Source organism: Mustela nivalis (assembly GCF_964662115.1).
Source record: "Mustela nivalis genome assembly, chromosome: 4".
Classification (NCBI taxonomy): domain Eukaryota; kingdom Metazoa; phylum Chordata; class Mammalia; order Carnivora; family Mustelidae; genus Mustela; species Mustela nivalis.
In genome coordinates this window covers 98857335-98875551 of record NC_139023.1, presented here as the reverse complement: position 1 = coordinate 98875551, position 18217 = coordinate 98857335, and the positions used below count along the sequence as shown (strand labels likewise).

At 36.7% G+C, this 18217-nt stretch overlaps 1 protein-coding gene across 1 annotated transcript in view; it reads right to left on the bottom strand.

Moving 5' to 3' along the window:
- The window catches only part of COL25A1 (collagen type XXV alpha 1 chain), a 464458-nt gene that overhangs the window by 236063 nt on the left and 210178 nt on the right, over positions 1 to 18217 (bottom strand). The window lies entirely within an intron of this gene.

Sequence of the window (18217 nt, the reverse complement as noted above, 5' to 3'; positions counted from 1 at the left end):
CTGTTTCCTAATGCAACGATTATTTCACTTTGGTATATTTTCACAAATATATATTTGATATGTTTATTTTACATGTGTAAGATTTTTTGAATTGTTTTTTTCTTACTCAATCTCACACAAAAAGCATTTTTCATATTGCATCAGTCATCATAATCATTATGATTATTCATATTTGGTTAAATAAATATTTCACTGTAGAGTAAATGGCATAATCCTCCATCCTGTTGAACATTTTGGTTGCCCAAGCATTTTTGACTACTACTACCTATATCATGATGAACATCTTGTATGTATGTTTTGCTGTGGTCTGAAGGTTTGCAATCCCCTAAATCCAGGTGTTGAAATCCTAACCCACAAGGGGATGGTATTAAGGAGTCTGGGCCATTGGGAAGTGATTAGGTCATGAGGGAGGAATCTTCATGAATGAAATTAGTGGCTTTATAGAAGAGGATCCAGAAAGATCCCTTGCCCCTTCCACCACATGAGGGCACAGTGAGAAGTGGGCAGTCTGCAGTCCAGAAGAAGGTTGTTACCCAGACTCAAACGTACTGGTGCCATGACCTTGCACTTCTAGTTTCCTGAACTGAAAAAGAAATTTCTATTGTTTATAACCTACCTGGTCTACAGTATTTTGTTATAGCAGGCCAAACAGATTAAGATGGGTGTTTTGTTTTTTTGTTTTCTTAACAGAGACTATTTTCCTTAGGATAGAGTATCAGAAATCTGAGTCCTAAGCTAAAGGAGTCAAAAGATTCTTTTTGTGGAAGTTGACCAGAAACATGTGATAGTTTCAGCCTCTACATCTATGGTAGCACTAGATAATCTCATTGATTTTGAAACTTTTAAGTTAGGAGATGAAAGATGTTACCTCAATTTCACACGTGTTTTTTTCTTTACACATTAGGGTGAACATTTTGTATTTAATAGTTCTATGTCCTCTTCCATAAACTCAGTTTACTTCTTTTATATGAGTGAGCTTTGAGAGAGAGTGAAACAAGGAAAGTTCTTTGTGTTATTTTCAATACTCATACTTGAGATTACTAGTATCACTGGAGTTTTATTTCTAGTGTGAAGCATAATCCAGTCATTTTATAAGGATCCCATATTTTGGATTTTTGCTCTTCCTGTAATTATAGGATCAATATGGGTCTCTCGAATCTGGTGGTTGATAGTGATTTCACTGTTTCTGTCCTCCGTGAAGTGTGTATTGCAGACCCACCCACATTCTGAGCTTGCAAAACCCTCTGCAAGTTTTCTGTTTTCTTTTTAAAACCTTTTGATTACTCTGAAATGACAAGCATCATGACCACTACAGACCCCCAACCTCACCAAGATGTCTTATTTCTCAATAATAAATGTTGCAATCAGTGTGATAGTTGCCAAGCTATTCCTTGCCCAGATGTGCTAAATCAGTTACATAACTCTATAGGGGGCCCACATAAAACTTTATACTGCTCAGCACCATCCCATTCCAACCTCCAACATGAGCACTCTGGCTCTGCAACACAATGTATGTTTTAATGGCTTATTCCATTCCTCCACTGTGTTCTGGGCTGGTACCTGCAACCCAGTTTTATCAGTTTGGAGCCTTTCTCTGCAGACAAATTTACCATTATTCACCACATTTTCCAGATGGGATCACTATACTGTTATACATCCAATCTGGGCTATCTCAGAGAACCACTGATAAACTGCGTGCGTGCGTGCGTGCATGCATGTGTGTGCGTGTGTGTGTACGTGTGTATGTGTGTTAGGTGAATGGCAAAAAGAGTAGAGTGCTGTGGGAAGCAGAGAAACCAAGCCTTAAGCCTCCTATTTCAGCATAAACAAACACCTTAAAAACTTTTAAACTCCTAAACACAATTTCTGCTACTTATCTTCTATTAAAACCCCTCTAGGGTTTGGAAATGCCACTAGAGATAACCTCCACCATGAGTGTCATGAGGACATTGAGATCTATTAGACCAGAGACTCTATAAGGACAAAACTCATTATCGTCCTTTGAGCTGGCTTCTCTACCTGGTATTTATTTAAAAAGAAAACACAATTGCAAAAGATCTTTAATAAATGTCCCCTGGAATTTTGGCTTTATAACAGCATTTCATTGTTGACTGCTAGATATTTAAGGTTTAATTCTGAACCACAACAAAATACATCTGGTTTTGTAGCCTACTGATAATCCATGTTCTTGGAGTCATTCCAGCATTAACTTATATACTTTTAAGATGCTATCATATCTTTCCTGGTTGCTTTCTGTCAAGGGTAGCAATGCTCAATTTTTTTAAAAAATCTTCTCATAGATCATATCTTTCTAAAAAATATTTTATTTATTTATTTATTTATTTATTCATTTATTCATTTATTTATTTATCTGAGAGAAAGAGAGAGGGAAAGTGCACAAGTAGGAGAACTGGCAGAGGAAAGGAAGAAGCTGACTGCCCGCTGAGCACCCTGATGGCGGGGCTCTATCCCAAGGTCCTGGGATCATGACCTGAGCTGAAGACAGGTGCTTAACAAGCTGAGCCAGCCAGGAGCGCCCCCATAGATCATTATCTTCAAGCTTCTATTCTGCTGCTCAGGATTCTACTTGGATTCCACTTTGATTGGATTCTACTAATTTTTCAGCGTCATTTCCATGACACAATAGCTACAACTAAAAACAGTAGTATAATGTACAGAAACAATGTCCCTTTGCTCAAATCCTAATCATTCAATTCACAGAAAAGTGAAATGTAGATTATCGAGGCAGGATCAATAGTCAATATTTATGTAACTGTTTGAACTAGTTGAAAAGTGAATCAAAGTGGCTCCAGAAAGTAACGTTAATTCTAGTCCCTCCTCCATTCCCCCTGTTGCTCCCCCACCACAGCGAAAGCCCCACAACACAACATTACTAGCTTATTTTGCTTTAAAGAGGAAATAAACAACTACTCTGGAAAACTGCTATTATTGTCATAGAAAACAAAATGTACAACATATATGTGTTCAATACCAAGAAAACTTTAAACAGCATTAGCTAATGTATAAAACCCAAAGTGTTCTCTCAAGCTATGAAAACTCCGTCCAAATCTAATTCAAAGGCAGATGACACGACTTAGTTTAATGAAATTAACATAAGATCCAAAGGGAGTGTGTGTATGATTAATTGTGAAAATATGATTAAATGATTCACACTATAATAATATCATCATTTAGGCATTTAATGGAGACTTAGAGTTCAAGAAAATCACAAAACTTTCATTTTTAAGAACACTGAGCTTGTTTTAACAAATTCTACAAAATTACTAGAATGCCATTGATACTACTCAGGCCTAGTAGCATTAGGCTTTACTAACAGTTTCTTTCTCAATAAGGCTGCAAGGAGCATGCACGTGACTTTAAAAAACTGGTGACCCAATTCATATATTCCTACCTGAATTAGTTCCCCTAAGACCAAATAGTAGAGTTGAGTTTTTTCCTTTATGTATCCTTAACAAAAAAAGACAAAGAAAAATGCAACTTCGCCAAAATAGGTGATTAAGTTTCTCAGTAACAGATATAGTAGGTCCTATAAAGGGAACATTCCTCAGATAGAAACATCATTTCACACTTTTTTATGAAGGGACTATGATAATCAAATATCAAGTCAAAATCCAGAAAGCACCAATATTTACCACATTGCTAGTACCTATGGTGTCAGTCTTAGTAACCAGGAGAGAATATCACTATTAGTTGTTATTTTGTTCTTTAAAACTTAATTTTCAAGTAATTTATGGGCAATTTCTATCCTCTTGTAACAAAATACTTAATTGCTAGATAAGTAACCTACACATACTTTAAAATGGGAAACACTTTAGAACTAAGTATACATACTAACAGATAAATAAGAAATTTTAAGTTATTACATAAACTTGGGACTAAATTCAAGACATGAACAGAATCATGTTTGACAGAGAAATCAGTCATAAGAATTGGTATTAAGTGATCTGAAAAGGATAAGGTGACAAAATAGACAAAAAGATAAAAGTGTATTAAAACTCCACTTTTCACATATTATATCTTCAGATGAGCAGACACTTTTACATTTTCCCTCAAAGGCTTTCATTATTATTGAAAAACATACAGTCCCCAAGGAAAAAGAGTTAACACAATATGTAATAAAAACACATTGAGAATTTCAATATGTATTTCACTTTCTGTGTATATTTTACTCTCCAAGTAATCCATTTAGACTTAATCAAATCAACAATCTGCATGATCTTATATGTTCACTTGAAAGCCCACATAAATGCCAAAACATACGCTTCCTGGGAATTCTGGTGATGTAAAATTTAAATGTTTAAACATTCACAATAAATACATCTATATTATAAGCATTCAGCAGAATTCTATAGGTGGAAGTGTCACACAGAAATAATTTTTCAGGTGTTTTAAACTACCTGCTTTATACTTCACAGTAAAATTATCACTCCCTCTTTAAGTAGAACTTGCTCTCTTGACCCACTGTCAACTTTTATTTACCTTAGTAACATATTCACTTATTAATCAATTTAGCATTTTCTGAGTGCTTATTATTTTCCTCGCCATGGTGTTCCATAGTCTCCTAACAGAGAAAACAACAAAATTTTGTGTATGTTTTCTAATATGAATACTTTTTATGCTATTAAGTAGAGCAAAGGGTCCTGTAGGAATCCCTATTATTATTTTAAAATAAATCATCAGAAAAAAAATAAAAAAAGGTAAGCCGTTGGGTAAGCTAGGTGGTAAATTGCCATAAGGTAAGTGAACAGTTTGATAAATGAACATGGGCTAAATGAAAATAGAAAACCAAATTAGGAAGTATTAAAGTCATATAAGGAAACATTTTAAAACCATAAAATTTTAGAACAGAAATCTAATAGAGAAGGAAAGACTGGGAAATCAATATATAGATCTTCCTACACTTACGGTGGGGTTAGGTGCTGATAAATCCATCATAAATTGAAGATATCCGAAGTCGGAAATGTATTTAATGCACCTCAGCTGCTGAACATCCTAGCTTAGCCTAACCTACCCTAAACATGCCCAGGACACTTACATTAGCCTTCAGTTGGGCAAAATCATCTAACACGAAGCCTAGTTATAATGAAGTATGAAAGTGCTCATGCAATTTTTTGAATGCTGTACTGAAAGTGTAGAACAGAATGGTTACATGGATGCAGAATGGTTGTAGTGTATCAGTTGTTGGCCCTCGTGATCCATTGGCTGACTGGGGCCTGTGACTCTTTGACCCTGCCCAACATCATAACAGAGTGTCATACTGCATATTGCTAGCTCTGGGGAAAGATCCAAATTCAAAATCTGAAGTACAGTTTCGACTGAATGTATATCATTTTACCACCATTACAATGTCAAAAAAAAATCGTAAGTCAAACCATTTTAAGTCGTGTGTGTGTGTGTGTGTGTGTGTGTGTGTACACTCAAGCACAAGGCCAGGCCTTTACTCTAGGGAGCATGGGATAAACTATCACCTTGTGGAATTTCTTTCCAGATCTGTATTTCCATAATTCCATTAAAAACAAAACTAGCTTCCCATCTCTTACCTCTTCCCCCACTTCCCACCAAAGAACAAAGGCAGCAGCATAATCTTTAAACGGTCCAGCTCACACTGACAGCCATGATTACATCTAGCTGTCCAGGTCTAAGTACAGCTTGAAGACTTTAAATAGTCATAGGCCCATATTAGAACCCCGCTGTACACCAGCCCCAGGCACTTCGGCCCCAGAACAATGGGCGGCCATTGATACGTGATGTCAACTGTCTGAAGGGTAAGAATGAAGCCATTTTAAAACGGAAACAGACAAAAAGGAAAACTCCCTCAAGCATTTTCAAACTATATCATAATCAATGGTGTTGAAAGCTGCCCTGAGATCCTGTGCTGAAGGATAAGACTGCGGGAGAAAGCGAAATCTGCAATGTAAGGAAGTCATTTATAACTCTGACAAGGTAGTCTCCCCACTCACTAGGCTTTGGGTGACTGAATGCATATTTAGAGTAGTTTGGTAGCGATATATTCAACTCTTTGGCCATCACCCATAGAGGGTAATTCTGGAAAAGAGGATGATGGCCACGGTGTCTGCATAGTAAATGGTTGGAGGGTGTTCTCTTGCCTTTTCTTACTGATCCTGGAATGTCACCGTTATCTATGTCTTTCCAGGAGGTCTTTGACCCGTTTGTCTCTTAAGAAGCTTTTTGCAATGTTTGAGTTTCTCTGTACAACTAATTTTCTCCAAATTTTCCTATACCCTCCAGAACTCAAAGAAACACTGGGATAATACTATCCATAACTCATTTCCTAGCATGATTTGGAACCTTTTGTTTTGCTTTATCAGGATCTCAGTATTATTTAAAAGTAGCCTCTGATATTTATAATGCTCCTTTAGAGCCTTATCATGGTGTAATTTTAAAAGTTGTACCGTTTTGGGAAATTTTACTACTACTTTATGTAATTTTTGAGGTTGGCTGTTTATCATATATTGCCAAACACTCTCAAATCTGCATTTTTCTAACAAAATAAAATAAAAGACATAAAGCATGTGTACCATCAGAACTATCAAGGAAGTTTTTCTCAAAAAATTAAAAAAAAAACTATTGAATAAAGCACATTTTTTAAAAGTTTCTATGGTAAAGCTGTTTTTCATCATCAGATTAAATACATATTTATTGAAATAAAATGGATAAAGGCTTAAGTGCATTATGGGGTAGGGGGAAGATACCACTTCCCAGAAGGCCCTTCAAATGTGGAAGTGGGGCTAATCACATGGGGAGAATTATTTCTAAGTGGAATGCTAAAATGCACAGGGGAAGAAACTAGAAGGCAGGAGTATACTGTGGATGATTGTGATGGAAGCAGCAACAGTGTAGGGTACCTGGAACTCAGCATCACATGTCACTCCACGCCAGAGTCTTGGGGGTGGCCTTGTCTCAAGTCCCGAGCACCTTTCCGGTTTGCTCCGACCTTCAGCGCACTGGCTCCTTGGGGTTGTTTTCAATGTGAGTGCTGGGGTAAGAGCAGCCTACGGAGCTTTTGAAATCTGATTTTTGTTTCTGCTCACTACACGGCACACCAGAGGACAAGAAGAAAAACATGCGTGTTTTCACTGGCAAGCTTACAGAGCCTCATGGTCAGAGGAATCTTATAATTTCTGCTGATGCTCCTGGACACAGATTGATGATCTAGGTTCCTGTGTGTGAGTGTGAGTTTTCAGGAAGTGAATGAAAGAATGATGTTAAGACAGATCATTCTGAAATATCGTTTCATAATAATCCTCAGACTCAGATTGAACTAAAAGCAAAGCCTCGTGATTTTTAGGCGGATTTTCTTCTACCTAAGATTTTCATTTGTTCTTGGTGTCCAGACAGATTCCCCCAGTACTCAGTTGAATGCCCTCATTGTTCTACTGAAGAAAATTCTCCATTATTCACTATTAACCCACTTAAATTGGATAGGGTAGAGTTTAGCTTAACTGAAAACTTCATAATTATTTAGGCAATTCGTTTGGATTGATTCATAAATTCATTCCTTCAACAATGACATAAAGCGGTGGCACTTTCTGGACTAGATGCTGTGCTAAGCACTAGGGAGGAACAGCTGAAAGAAAACACATTGCCCTTAGCCATAGCAGATAAGAGCCATAAAAAATTCAAGTCCAGAGAGCAAAAAAGGACATAAAGGGAGTTAATTCTGTCTTATAGGACACAGTAGCTTTAAAAAGTCCTTGTCTCCCCACTGTAAAACATAAGAAGAAAAACTATATTTATTTATTTAGAGTCTTCTGCATCTTGGAGCTAACATGTAAATTTTTATGTCACATGCTTCCAATGCTCCTGAAAAAGTCTTAATTCACATTTCCAGGAATTGATGTGAGTTAAAGTGAGCCGTTTTGAGAACTTCGTCACCTCTACTGAAATAACTTGGACAACAGGGGCTATGTGGAATAGCAAGCAATGATAGGGAACTCAAAACCAGATCATAAACAGGGTAGAAATGCGGAAATCAGTCAAATGGTTTACTTTCCTACAGGATAGAGCTATTTATAGTCACAGCAGGTGAGTGCCTCCTTAACTCTAGGAAACTGGCCCCTGCAGGCTTCTGTTTGCCCGTCATCATCATCACAATTCATGCATTGCACCAGCTACTATTCTGTTATAAATGTTACCCATTTAATCCTCACTTGAACTTTATTTGATCGATACAACAATTATCCCCATTTTACAAATAAGAAAACTGAGGCCTAGGAAAGTTAAGTAACTTCTTAGCTACTCAGTAGTGGAGCTGGGAAATGAACCCAGGTAGTATGGTTCCAGAGGCTTAGCTCCTAACCACTGTATTAAACTGATTCTTTATGGATTTTAAAAATATGATAAATACAAGTACAGTAATATAATATTTACCCAAGAGAGTTCATCCTAATAGAAAAAAAAAGTTAAGTTTATGTACAAGAAGCAAGGGATAAATCACTCCTGAGTCTCTGTAAGTCTGTGATATCCTTACACAAATGTATTCTACTGCAAAAACTGACCAGTTCTGTCTCGCAAACTCTTTGATCCTTCTCATCTAAGTGTACTTAATGTTTTTTAAGATTTCATTTATTTATTTGAGAGAAAGAGAGAGAGAAAGCATGCCCATGAACAGGGGGAGAGGCAGAGAAAGATGGGGAGAGAGAAGCTGGCTCCCCGCTGAGCAGGGAGCCCGATGGGGCTCGAATCCAGAAACCTGGGATCATGACCTGAGCGGAAGGCAGATGCTTAACAGATTGAGCCACCCAGGCACTCCTAATTGTACCCAATTTTTAAGATTAGGCTTTAAATATGTACCTCATTAAAACTGCCTTGAAAATAGCAGTGAGGAGCCATTTTCTTATGTAACTCTTGAAAGATGTTAAACCCAGAGTTCCAATGCATATCATAGGGGATTCCTACATTTTATGTTCTTTAGACATCTCAGGTTCACCTGCCTTCTATTTATTACTATTCTTTCACAACTCTGCTACCACTAAATTTTACCTCTTAAGTTTTATGAATATTTCTCAAATAGATCTCTTCTTTCTCATCCTCAGGCAAAGTCCTCTCGTTTCAGCTTTTACCTTTTCTATCACTTACTGCAATCAACTCCCTTAAATGACTGAGGTCTAACCAGTGAAACAGGTCATTCATTGTGCTGGAAGCATTATCTTTACCTCATTTGATCCTCAAAAACTCTGAGCAGGGTAGTAGTATCCACATTGAACAGGAAAGGATAAGCTTTGGAGAGATGAAATAATTTCCCCAAGGTCACACTACTAGTAAGTGGTACAGCTGGGAGAACTCAAAACTGTTCCAGGTATGTTCCATATTTTTCCCAAAATACCATCTTCATTGACTTTGTATCTCCCCTGGCTCATACATGTGAAGTGATAAATACATGTTTGATGTCTGTGTAATAGGAAAAATGCACATAGTCCTTCCAATCTACTACACCGTCATGGCTTAGCATTCAATACTCTATCATCTGGGGCGCCTGGGTGGCTCAGTGGGTTAAGCCGCTGCCTTTGGCTCAGGTCATGATCTCAGGGTCCTGGAATCGAGTCCCACGTCGGGCTCTCTGCTCAGCAGGGAGCCTGCTTCCTCCTCTCTCTCTCTCTCTCTCTGCCTGCCTCTCTGCCTACTTGTGATCTCTCTGTCAAATAAATAAATAAAATTAAAAAAAAATACTCTATCATCTACCAGAGTTTTTGCCTCATATCAAATAATATGTTCTGGATCTACTCAGAAAAAAAAAGAAAAAATATGAGTAAATGCCTTTAGATTTGAAAGATAGAGAGAAAATTAATTCTATTTGTTTTCATTTCTTACTGTTATGATACTTAGTAAGCATTAGGAATGAACCCAGACCTAACTGTACCATGTTTTCAGGACTGATATTTCCAAATCAGAAAAAAATAATTTTTTCTCTAAAGGAAATAATCTCTCATGAAATATTACTGGATGTAAAATACAATATGATGAGAGGAGGAAGTTTATAAAAACTGTAGTATATAAAAGAAGTTGAATAGATTTCTAAAATAAAACTTTCAAAGGAAACAAGCAGTTTTTAAAATCTGATATCGTAATGAAAATTTAATAGGACATCCAAACAAAGAAGCATTCATCTTTTTCAGGACCTTTAGAGAAAAAAATCCTAGTATTTGCCTAAGAAGTCCAGCCTAGGAGTTTTTGATACTGTTAACTCCATAACAGTCATCTATTTGGTTTATTGATATAAATTAGTTTCTTCGGTTACTCCTTCTAAAAGTCAAAACTAGGATTGACAAGCTCAAACAGAAAGTCTAAATAATAAAGTCTGCAAACAACTTCTAAAAGGAAATAACGATTCATACCACTCTGTACAATCCAGATTGCTTCATTTCTTCTTTAACTACATGTTCAGTATGACCAAAATACAGGAATGCCAATAATTATCCTACAAACAAAACACTTATATGCAGTACTTGTATGCAGAGTAAATAGGTTTCTTTGATCATCTTCCATAAAGATATAAAATAAGGGGACAATAAAAGAATAACTTTCATCTCCCTAGTTTTTCATGAAAGTGTCTCCTACACCTTTTCCCTCTATCATCTATTCTTTAAAAGTGAGCAACAGGAAAACTATTTAAATTTTTTTAAAGTTTTCTTTTTTTTTTAAGATTTTACTTATTTCTTTGACAGACAGAGATCACAAGTAGGCAGAGAGGCAGGCAGAGAGAGAGAGAGGAGGACGCAGGCTCCCTGCTGAGCAGAGAGCCCGATGCGGGGCTCAATCCCTAGGACCCCATGACCCAAGCCAAAGGCAGAGGCTTTAACCCACTGAGCCACCCAGGCGCCCCTCTTTTTAATTTTTTAAAAGATTTTATTTATTTGAGAGAGAAAGAGAGAAAAACTATTTAAATTAAAGAAAAAAGACTATATGTACTTTTTTTAAAAGACAGAACAATAACCTACCCGTATTTCAAGACCTATCGTAAGAATCACAAACTTTCCAAAGTATTTTCCTGATGATCCTACCTACAAATAGAACAAACTTCCTTTGTTTGTTATCCTCTTGAAATCATGTACATTCGTCTAAGAGGCCATACCAGATTACTGTGTTAATTTGATTCATCTGTCCTCACCACAGGACTGAAAGTTCCTTGAGGGCAAGGGACAGGTCTTACTTCACCTTTGAATCCTCAATGCCCAGTACGGAGTTTGGAGGGGACTTCATCAACTAATGTTTTTTGGAAGAAAAAAATAATGGTAAACAAAAGAAAAATAAATAAATTATACCCAAGCTTGTTCCTCATTAAGGCCACAATATTAATTCTATTTTTGCAATGTTGAAATTTATTTTTTTAAAGATTTTATTTATTTGAAAGAGAGAAAGCATGGGGGTGTGGTGGGGAGAGAAGGGGCAGAAGAAGAAGGAGAAGCAGACTCCCCGCTGAGCAGGGAGGCCATCAGGCTGGATCCCAGGACCCTGGGATCATGATCTGAACCAAAGGCAAACACTCAACTGACTGAGCCACCCAGGCAACCCACAACGTTGAAATTTAAAAACCAAAACTGTAATGAATTTAAAAACCAAAAACTTCTAACTGCTTACAAGTTATCACTTTAAAAAAAATCGCAATATCAAGAAGAAAAAACACATTTTTCATTGTAGATTTTTAAGATCTGATAATTCCTGGTGATCCAGATGGTTGAAGCATGTTTATTTTCACATCACACAATCTCTATAACACTACAGGGGAGCTGAAACCACTTTTTACATTAAACTGAATTCCTTGAGAATTTATTCTGGTATGTTGTTATACAAACAATGCTTACACCAGGAACCGCATTTATGCCTAATATCCAAGCCTGTATTCCATTATGTTCTGGAGGCCCAGTATGATTCATTTATAATGCAATAGCAATCTCCCGCTTTGTAGAAATCAGCAGTTTTCACACCTGAGACCGGCCCGGTTGGTTTGAAGACTGTTTCATTACAGTTTGTTTTATATTGTTTTCTGGGACATAGTGTTGAGTGCTCTTCTCTTTTCTCAAGTAGTAATCACAGTAACATTTTCCTATGTGCCCTGTTCTTTCTTGCATTTTGATTTTTATCCCCATAGTTTTAAAAGAGCTCTTTCAAAACCACCGATAACTTTTGAAGCTCAATGATCTTTTTCTCTTTTGTCCCCATTCGTAGACTTTACAGTAGCATTTGATGTTTCTCTTTCTGTCTTCTGTGACACCAAAATGTCCCGGTTCTCTCACCACTCCTCTCTGACCACTACTTCTCAGTCCTCTTTGATATCAAGGGGCTGTTCTCCGTGTGCTGGTCTCTACCTCATTTTTTCTGTTTACACGCTCGTCCTCTGCATCCTGGGCTGCCTCACCTCTGTTTGACACAGTCCTGGACCCTACAAAGATGCAAGCCTGCATTTCTAATTGTTTTATATGTCTGCCTAAAAAACCTTCAAACCCCTCAAATATAAATTTTTGAAACAGAGCTGATCTGCCCCTCAGGTGCAGCCCTTGGATCTCATTTCTGCTAGTAGCTACCCTATACTCCTTGCCTCAGGCTCCAGTCTTGTAAATTTTAACTACTCTCTTTCTTCCTTGTCTATTCTGCAATATTTCTTGCACCAATGCCTTCTTCTGTTCCACTTACATCACCTCAATTTAGGTCTTCAATTCCATCCACCTGGACAGTTGTAAACTTCCAAGTGAACTTCCAGTTTCTTTCCCCTCTCAGATATGATAAGCAAATTCCTCTTAATTCCTCTTAAAAGAGTTACTCTTCTTTGAGGACATGTGTGATTATGCATTTCCACTTCACAAAAAACCCTCAAGGGATAGAATGCAAAAACTTCACTCTAGTGTTCAAGATCCTCTGCAATATCTACCACTTTTCAAACCTTATTTCCCTTGGTTCCGCTTGGGTATTTGGCATTTCAGCAGGACCGACTTACTAAATCATCTTTGTGCGTGTTCCAAGAGAATATGTCCGTCTTTGTGCTGCTAGCTCCAAAGAAATTGCCTAGCAAATAAAAATGCTCAATAAATACTGGCTAAGAGAATAAGTGATAGCATATAAGAGTCTTTTACCCTGAAAACACATCCGGTATACTTTATAAGGGTGAGGTAGAAGTGACTGTAAACTTTATTAAATGCAGAGAATAGAGTAAGCCAAAGGAGTAATGGGAATAGAAGCTACTAAGGAAGCCCCAGGAGGACCCTCTCCCTAAAAATATCATTAGCTTTGTTGGAAAGCACTTGAGTTTTCTAGTCTGAAAGCAAAAGGGCAAATGGTAACTTGCCAAAGAAGCTCCCAGTCCTAAACATTTTTTAAAAGAAATTCAGTTCCTGCTGTTCTTTATTTACTTAAAAATGGGTGTGACCTATCAGAGTCATTTGTCAAGGACTGAACAGTTGCAGCATAACAAATTTGAACCTTTCACTATGAATAATGCATAATTAACATACTAGCCAAAGGATGTTCAATATTCAGCTCAAAAACATCCTGGTACCAAAAGAGAAAAGGAATCTTATTTGGTAAATTAAAACATATGTTGCATGTTGACTCTCAACATCCATAAAACTGAAAGAATAGATGCCAGTTTGTCTGATAATGATGATAAACTTGGAAGGATAGAAGGAAATCAGCCCTTAAGTGACTATATTCCAGATAACCTGTCTCTTTACTTTGAGAATGATTTGTGATGAGATCTTTATAACAAGATTTGAACCACATAACTTTAAAAATATTTAAAAATAAACAGAAAACCTGTGTGGGCTGTTCTATAATTGGCACTCTTGATTTATCTTAATAACAACCAGAGCTTTAAAATGTTTCTAAATAAGGAATCAATGTTATGCCATGCCTTAGGTTTGACCATTAAAATTATTTCTTGACTATTAATAATTAGTCATTACCTGCACTTAGCTATTCAAATAAAATTCTTGTTACTCTTCTGGGAAGAGTCCCCTCTGACTCAGAACAGCCTAGTAAAACTACATTTTCAATGCAATGTCCCATTACACACCTTTAATGGAGTTAGTTGATTGTTTCTCGAAGTGCCCAAAGCATTATCAAAAAACCACAAATATGGAGAAGGCAAACAAAGAGTACTTCAGCCAGGTGATTAAGGTCAACATCAACAGTCATAAATCATGTAGCTGGTAAGTAGCCTTGATACGATGGGATGGAAATTGTACTTTATCTCGATAGTTTTCTTCCCCAAAATCCATAATCCCAGTTTAATTACGAAAAACATCAGAAAAACTCTAACTGACGGACATTCTACAAAGTACCTGATAAATAAGTAATCTTCAAAACAAAGTTACCAAAAACAAGACAAGTCTGAGAAACTGTCACAGCCAAAGAAAAAACCTTTAAGACATGATGACTAAAGTTAACATGGTAGCCTGGATGGTTTCTGGAATGGAAAGTGGGCTTTAGACAAAAACTAAGGAAATGTGAATAAAGTACAGACTCCGGTTAATAATTTTGAATCCATATTATTCATTAATTGTGACAAATGTACTATACCAATACAAGACGTTAATAACAGGGGAAGCTGTGAAATGGCTGTGGAGCATAAAGAAACTCTCTATTCTATATGCACAATTGTTCTGTAAATCTAAAACTTTTCTAATAACACCAATTAACTAAATGAAAATACCACAAATAAGTTGAGCGATAGGACCTCTGACACAGGGTGCTGTATTATATGGTTCAGCAGGGTGAGGTTGGGGGAGGGAGAACAAGAAAAGGGTCTAACAGACAGTGAGTAACAGGACACCTTCAGTCACCTAGCCTCGGTGGGATCCCTCCTATTCAGGTCAGTAGTGTGAGAATCACGACGGCTGAATATGAACCTGCCTATCAACCACCAGGTGTATGGGCAAAATGTTTCAAGAAGCTAGTGGAGACACAACGTTCAAGTCATCCGAGGGCCACGGCTGAAACCCAGTCCTCAATAATGCCACTGTTCATATTCATGCTGTGGCATTATTTTTTATTTTGGCAAAAACAAGACATAAAAACTTTCTTTGGGGGAAACAGCATATATAGGATGATTACATTCAACATCAATAATTGTCAGTCCAAGTTCCTTAGGATCTTTAGGTTGACATAAACCTTTTGACAGGCAGAGCAAATAAGGGTTCTGTAACTATAACAGAAATTTAACCACATTACCTCTCTCTAACCCCTCTCTTCTAAATGTCCTTTCCCACACTCTCTCCAGCCACAGAAATAGCACCAGGCATGGAAACAGAACTGCGTAATCTAACTAAGCCTTGAAGTCTAATGGCCTTCTCTGAAGTGACCCTTCCCTAAAAGACAGAACTCTAACTTATGTGCACACACCAGAAAATAGACTCACCTAGAACATTCAAGATCCTTGTTTCACATTCTATTGTATTCTGCTCTTTTTGATCCCTTTAAGTTAAGATCATACACATGGAACTGGTTGCTGCACCTCCTGGAAGGCATGTTAGTTTTCTTTTGCCTTCTTTATTCTAATAAGCTCTGTATTGAATACAGACATTCAAGTATACACATGAGGATTTATATTTCTCAAAAATTTATTGCTCTCTGCATAGTATGTCTCACCTGTATTTTTTTTTTGAATAATTAGAATTCCTGTAATAGTTAAATTCTGGGTCAAAGAGCCACAGTGGACTGAGATAGACACTGTTCTCTGATTATTATTTAAACTTCATTCTATATACTATTCATATCATTATATTTTTAAAACAACACACAAATTGATGGGGATCCAAGAAGTTAGTGAAGGAGTCCTTTAATACCCTGAAGCTTCTGGGTAATGAATAGACTCTAAGTTTCCATTTTTTCACTGAAAATACATTCTCACCAAAAACATATTTGAAACTTAAAATTGTGTTTCTAAAATAAACAACATACCTAAAAAGGCATATTTTACATTGCTCATTTCAGTTTGAGATAAATGGTTTGTAACTTTTAATCTTAGCCATCTTGTCTGATACAAGGGAAGATTAGTTAACACAGGTGAGGGGTTGTCTCAGTTGAACTTAATTGATGAAAAGCATCTCATACAGTGCTTTGCACAGGTGTTCATCAAAATACTACTACACAGATACAAAGAGAAGATGATTATAAACTAGAGAAGACAACTTTAAAATAAAACTTTTTATCTTTGATGCTAGCTCATAAAAACATCTATTAAAAGACATTTGAGGAAATGATGTATATACGGAATTTAGGTAGTAACAGATATTTTATGTAGTCCATAATTACCAAAGTTAGTGATAATACCTGTGACTTTGCTTTTTGATTTTGTAATCTCATCAATTCCTAAGTTTCAAAAACAGATAATAGTATCCATCATTTGTTAAAAAAATTTTTTTTCTGATCTGCTTAGGTATAAATCTGAGTTGAAGTTCCATAAAGAGAGTTAAATGTAAACAAAAGCAAACTGAAAACATCTTTTATTTTCTTAGCTTTGTGAGCCTGCATTTCTAATATCATTAGATGACAAAAATAACTTGCAATTCCTTAAGCACTAGAATAATTATGGTTCCACAACAAGGGTCAGGCATGGGGGCACAATTTAAGTTTCTAATACCAATTGTGGCCAATCTGAGTTGAGGTTCAAGTCAGTGGTTCTTAGATCTTCACTACGTACAGGTTGTAAAACCCAGCATAAATATTCAAAGTCCACATGAAACCATAAATTTTTAAACTTTCTAGTACTAAGAGGGCTGCACTGCTTTTAATCCATATACATAAGAAAGTTCCAAGCCTGCTAAAAAAGGTTTCACCTTCAATATAATTCATAATGAAGAAATTATTAAATGAGATCAATTTCACTTTTCCAATTTTACTGATCCAAATATACAGCCTTCAAACTGTATAAATGAGAAAACTTTGCATAGTCAGAGTCTGTAGGGAGGATCAAGGCAAAAGACATCCATGGTGAATAATTTTGCCACTTCATGAAAATACTATTACTTTTAGTGTATTTTGTAATAGCTCATATTTATTATTCATAACATTCCAAGGTCTATGCTGAATTTCACATTCTTTATCTACAGAGGTCACAAATTATATGCCAATTCAGTCTCCCCTAACCACTAGAGACAGAAATAATAATGAATCTAACGATAAGAAAGCAATAAGGTGGGGCACCAGGGTGGTCAGTCCATTAAGCATCTGCCTTTGGCTCAAATCATGAACTCCAGGTCCTGGGATTAAGCCCCACACAGGGCTCAGCCCCTCTTTTGTCTCCCTCGCTCTGCCCCTCTCCCTCTCAAATAAATAAAGTCATAAAAAGAAAGAAAGAACAAAAAGAAAGAAAAAAAGAGAAAAAGAAAAATAAAGAATAAAGAAAGCAAGCTAACTAGCTTTAAGGTATATTTTAAGAGTTCTACTCAATTTTTAAAATATCTCATTTTAACTTTGCCATAATGTCACAAATTAGAATAAACCACATATCTTATTCCCATGGGAACAATGAACAAATACTTCCAGATAGATTAAGTCATCACTTTAGAACTTGAGGACAGATTCAGGACTAGAATCCATTTCTCTTTTATCTAAATTATATTGAAGATATGAAAACAAAGTCTACTCTAAAAATAATTGTTACTATCAATAACTTTGCTTTTGTTTTTGCTTTTGTTTTTTACTTTTTTTTTTCAAAAGATCCCCTTCACTTACTTGACAGAGAGAGATCACAAGTAGGCAGAGAGGCAGGCAGAGAAGCAGAGGAAGCAGGCTCCCCGCTTAGCAGAGAGCCCAATGTGGGGCTCGATCCCAGGACCTGAGACCATGACCTGAGCCAAAGGCAGAGGCTTAACGCACTGAGCCACCCAGGTGCCCCTTTTGTTTTTGTTTTTAAACCTTTCAGGATTTTCCAGGAATAGATTTCAGATGTTCTTTCAGGGAACCCAATGGATATCTCAATTATCACAAGAATCCTACTGTAGTAAAACGGGTGATTTATCTGTCTACTTCCCTCACACATCTGTAAACTTCAAGAGAGCAGGAACCTTGTCCAATTCGACCTGGTCTCATAAAACTTAACAACTCCTTATTAACACAAAGTTGCAGAGAGGACGGCAGCATGAGCTGTGCCTGTACCTGACTGGTGCCTGAAGATGGTGACCGGACACAATGGGAAACCTGGAAGTGGAAGTTCAAGGGTGTCTTAAACCAAAAAAGCCTT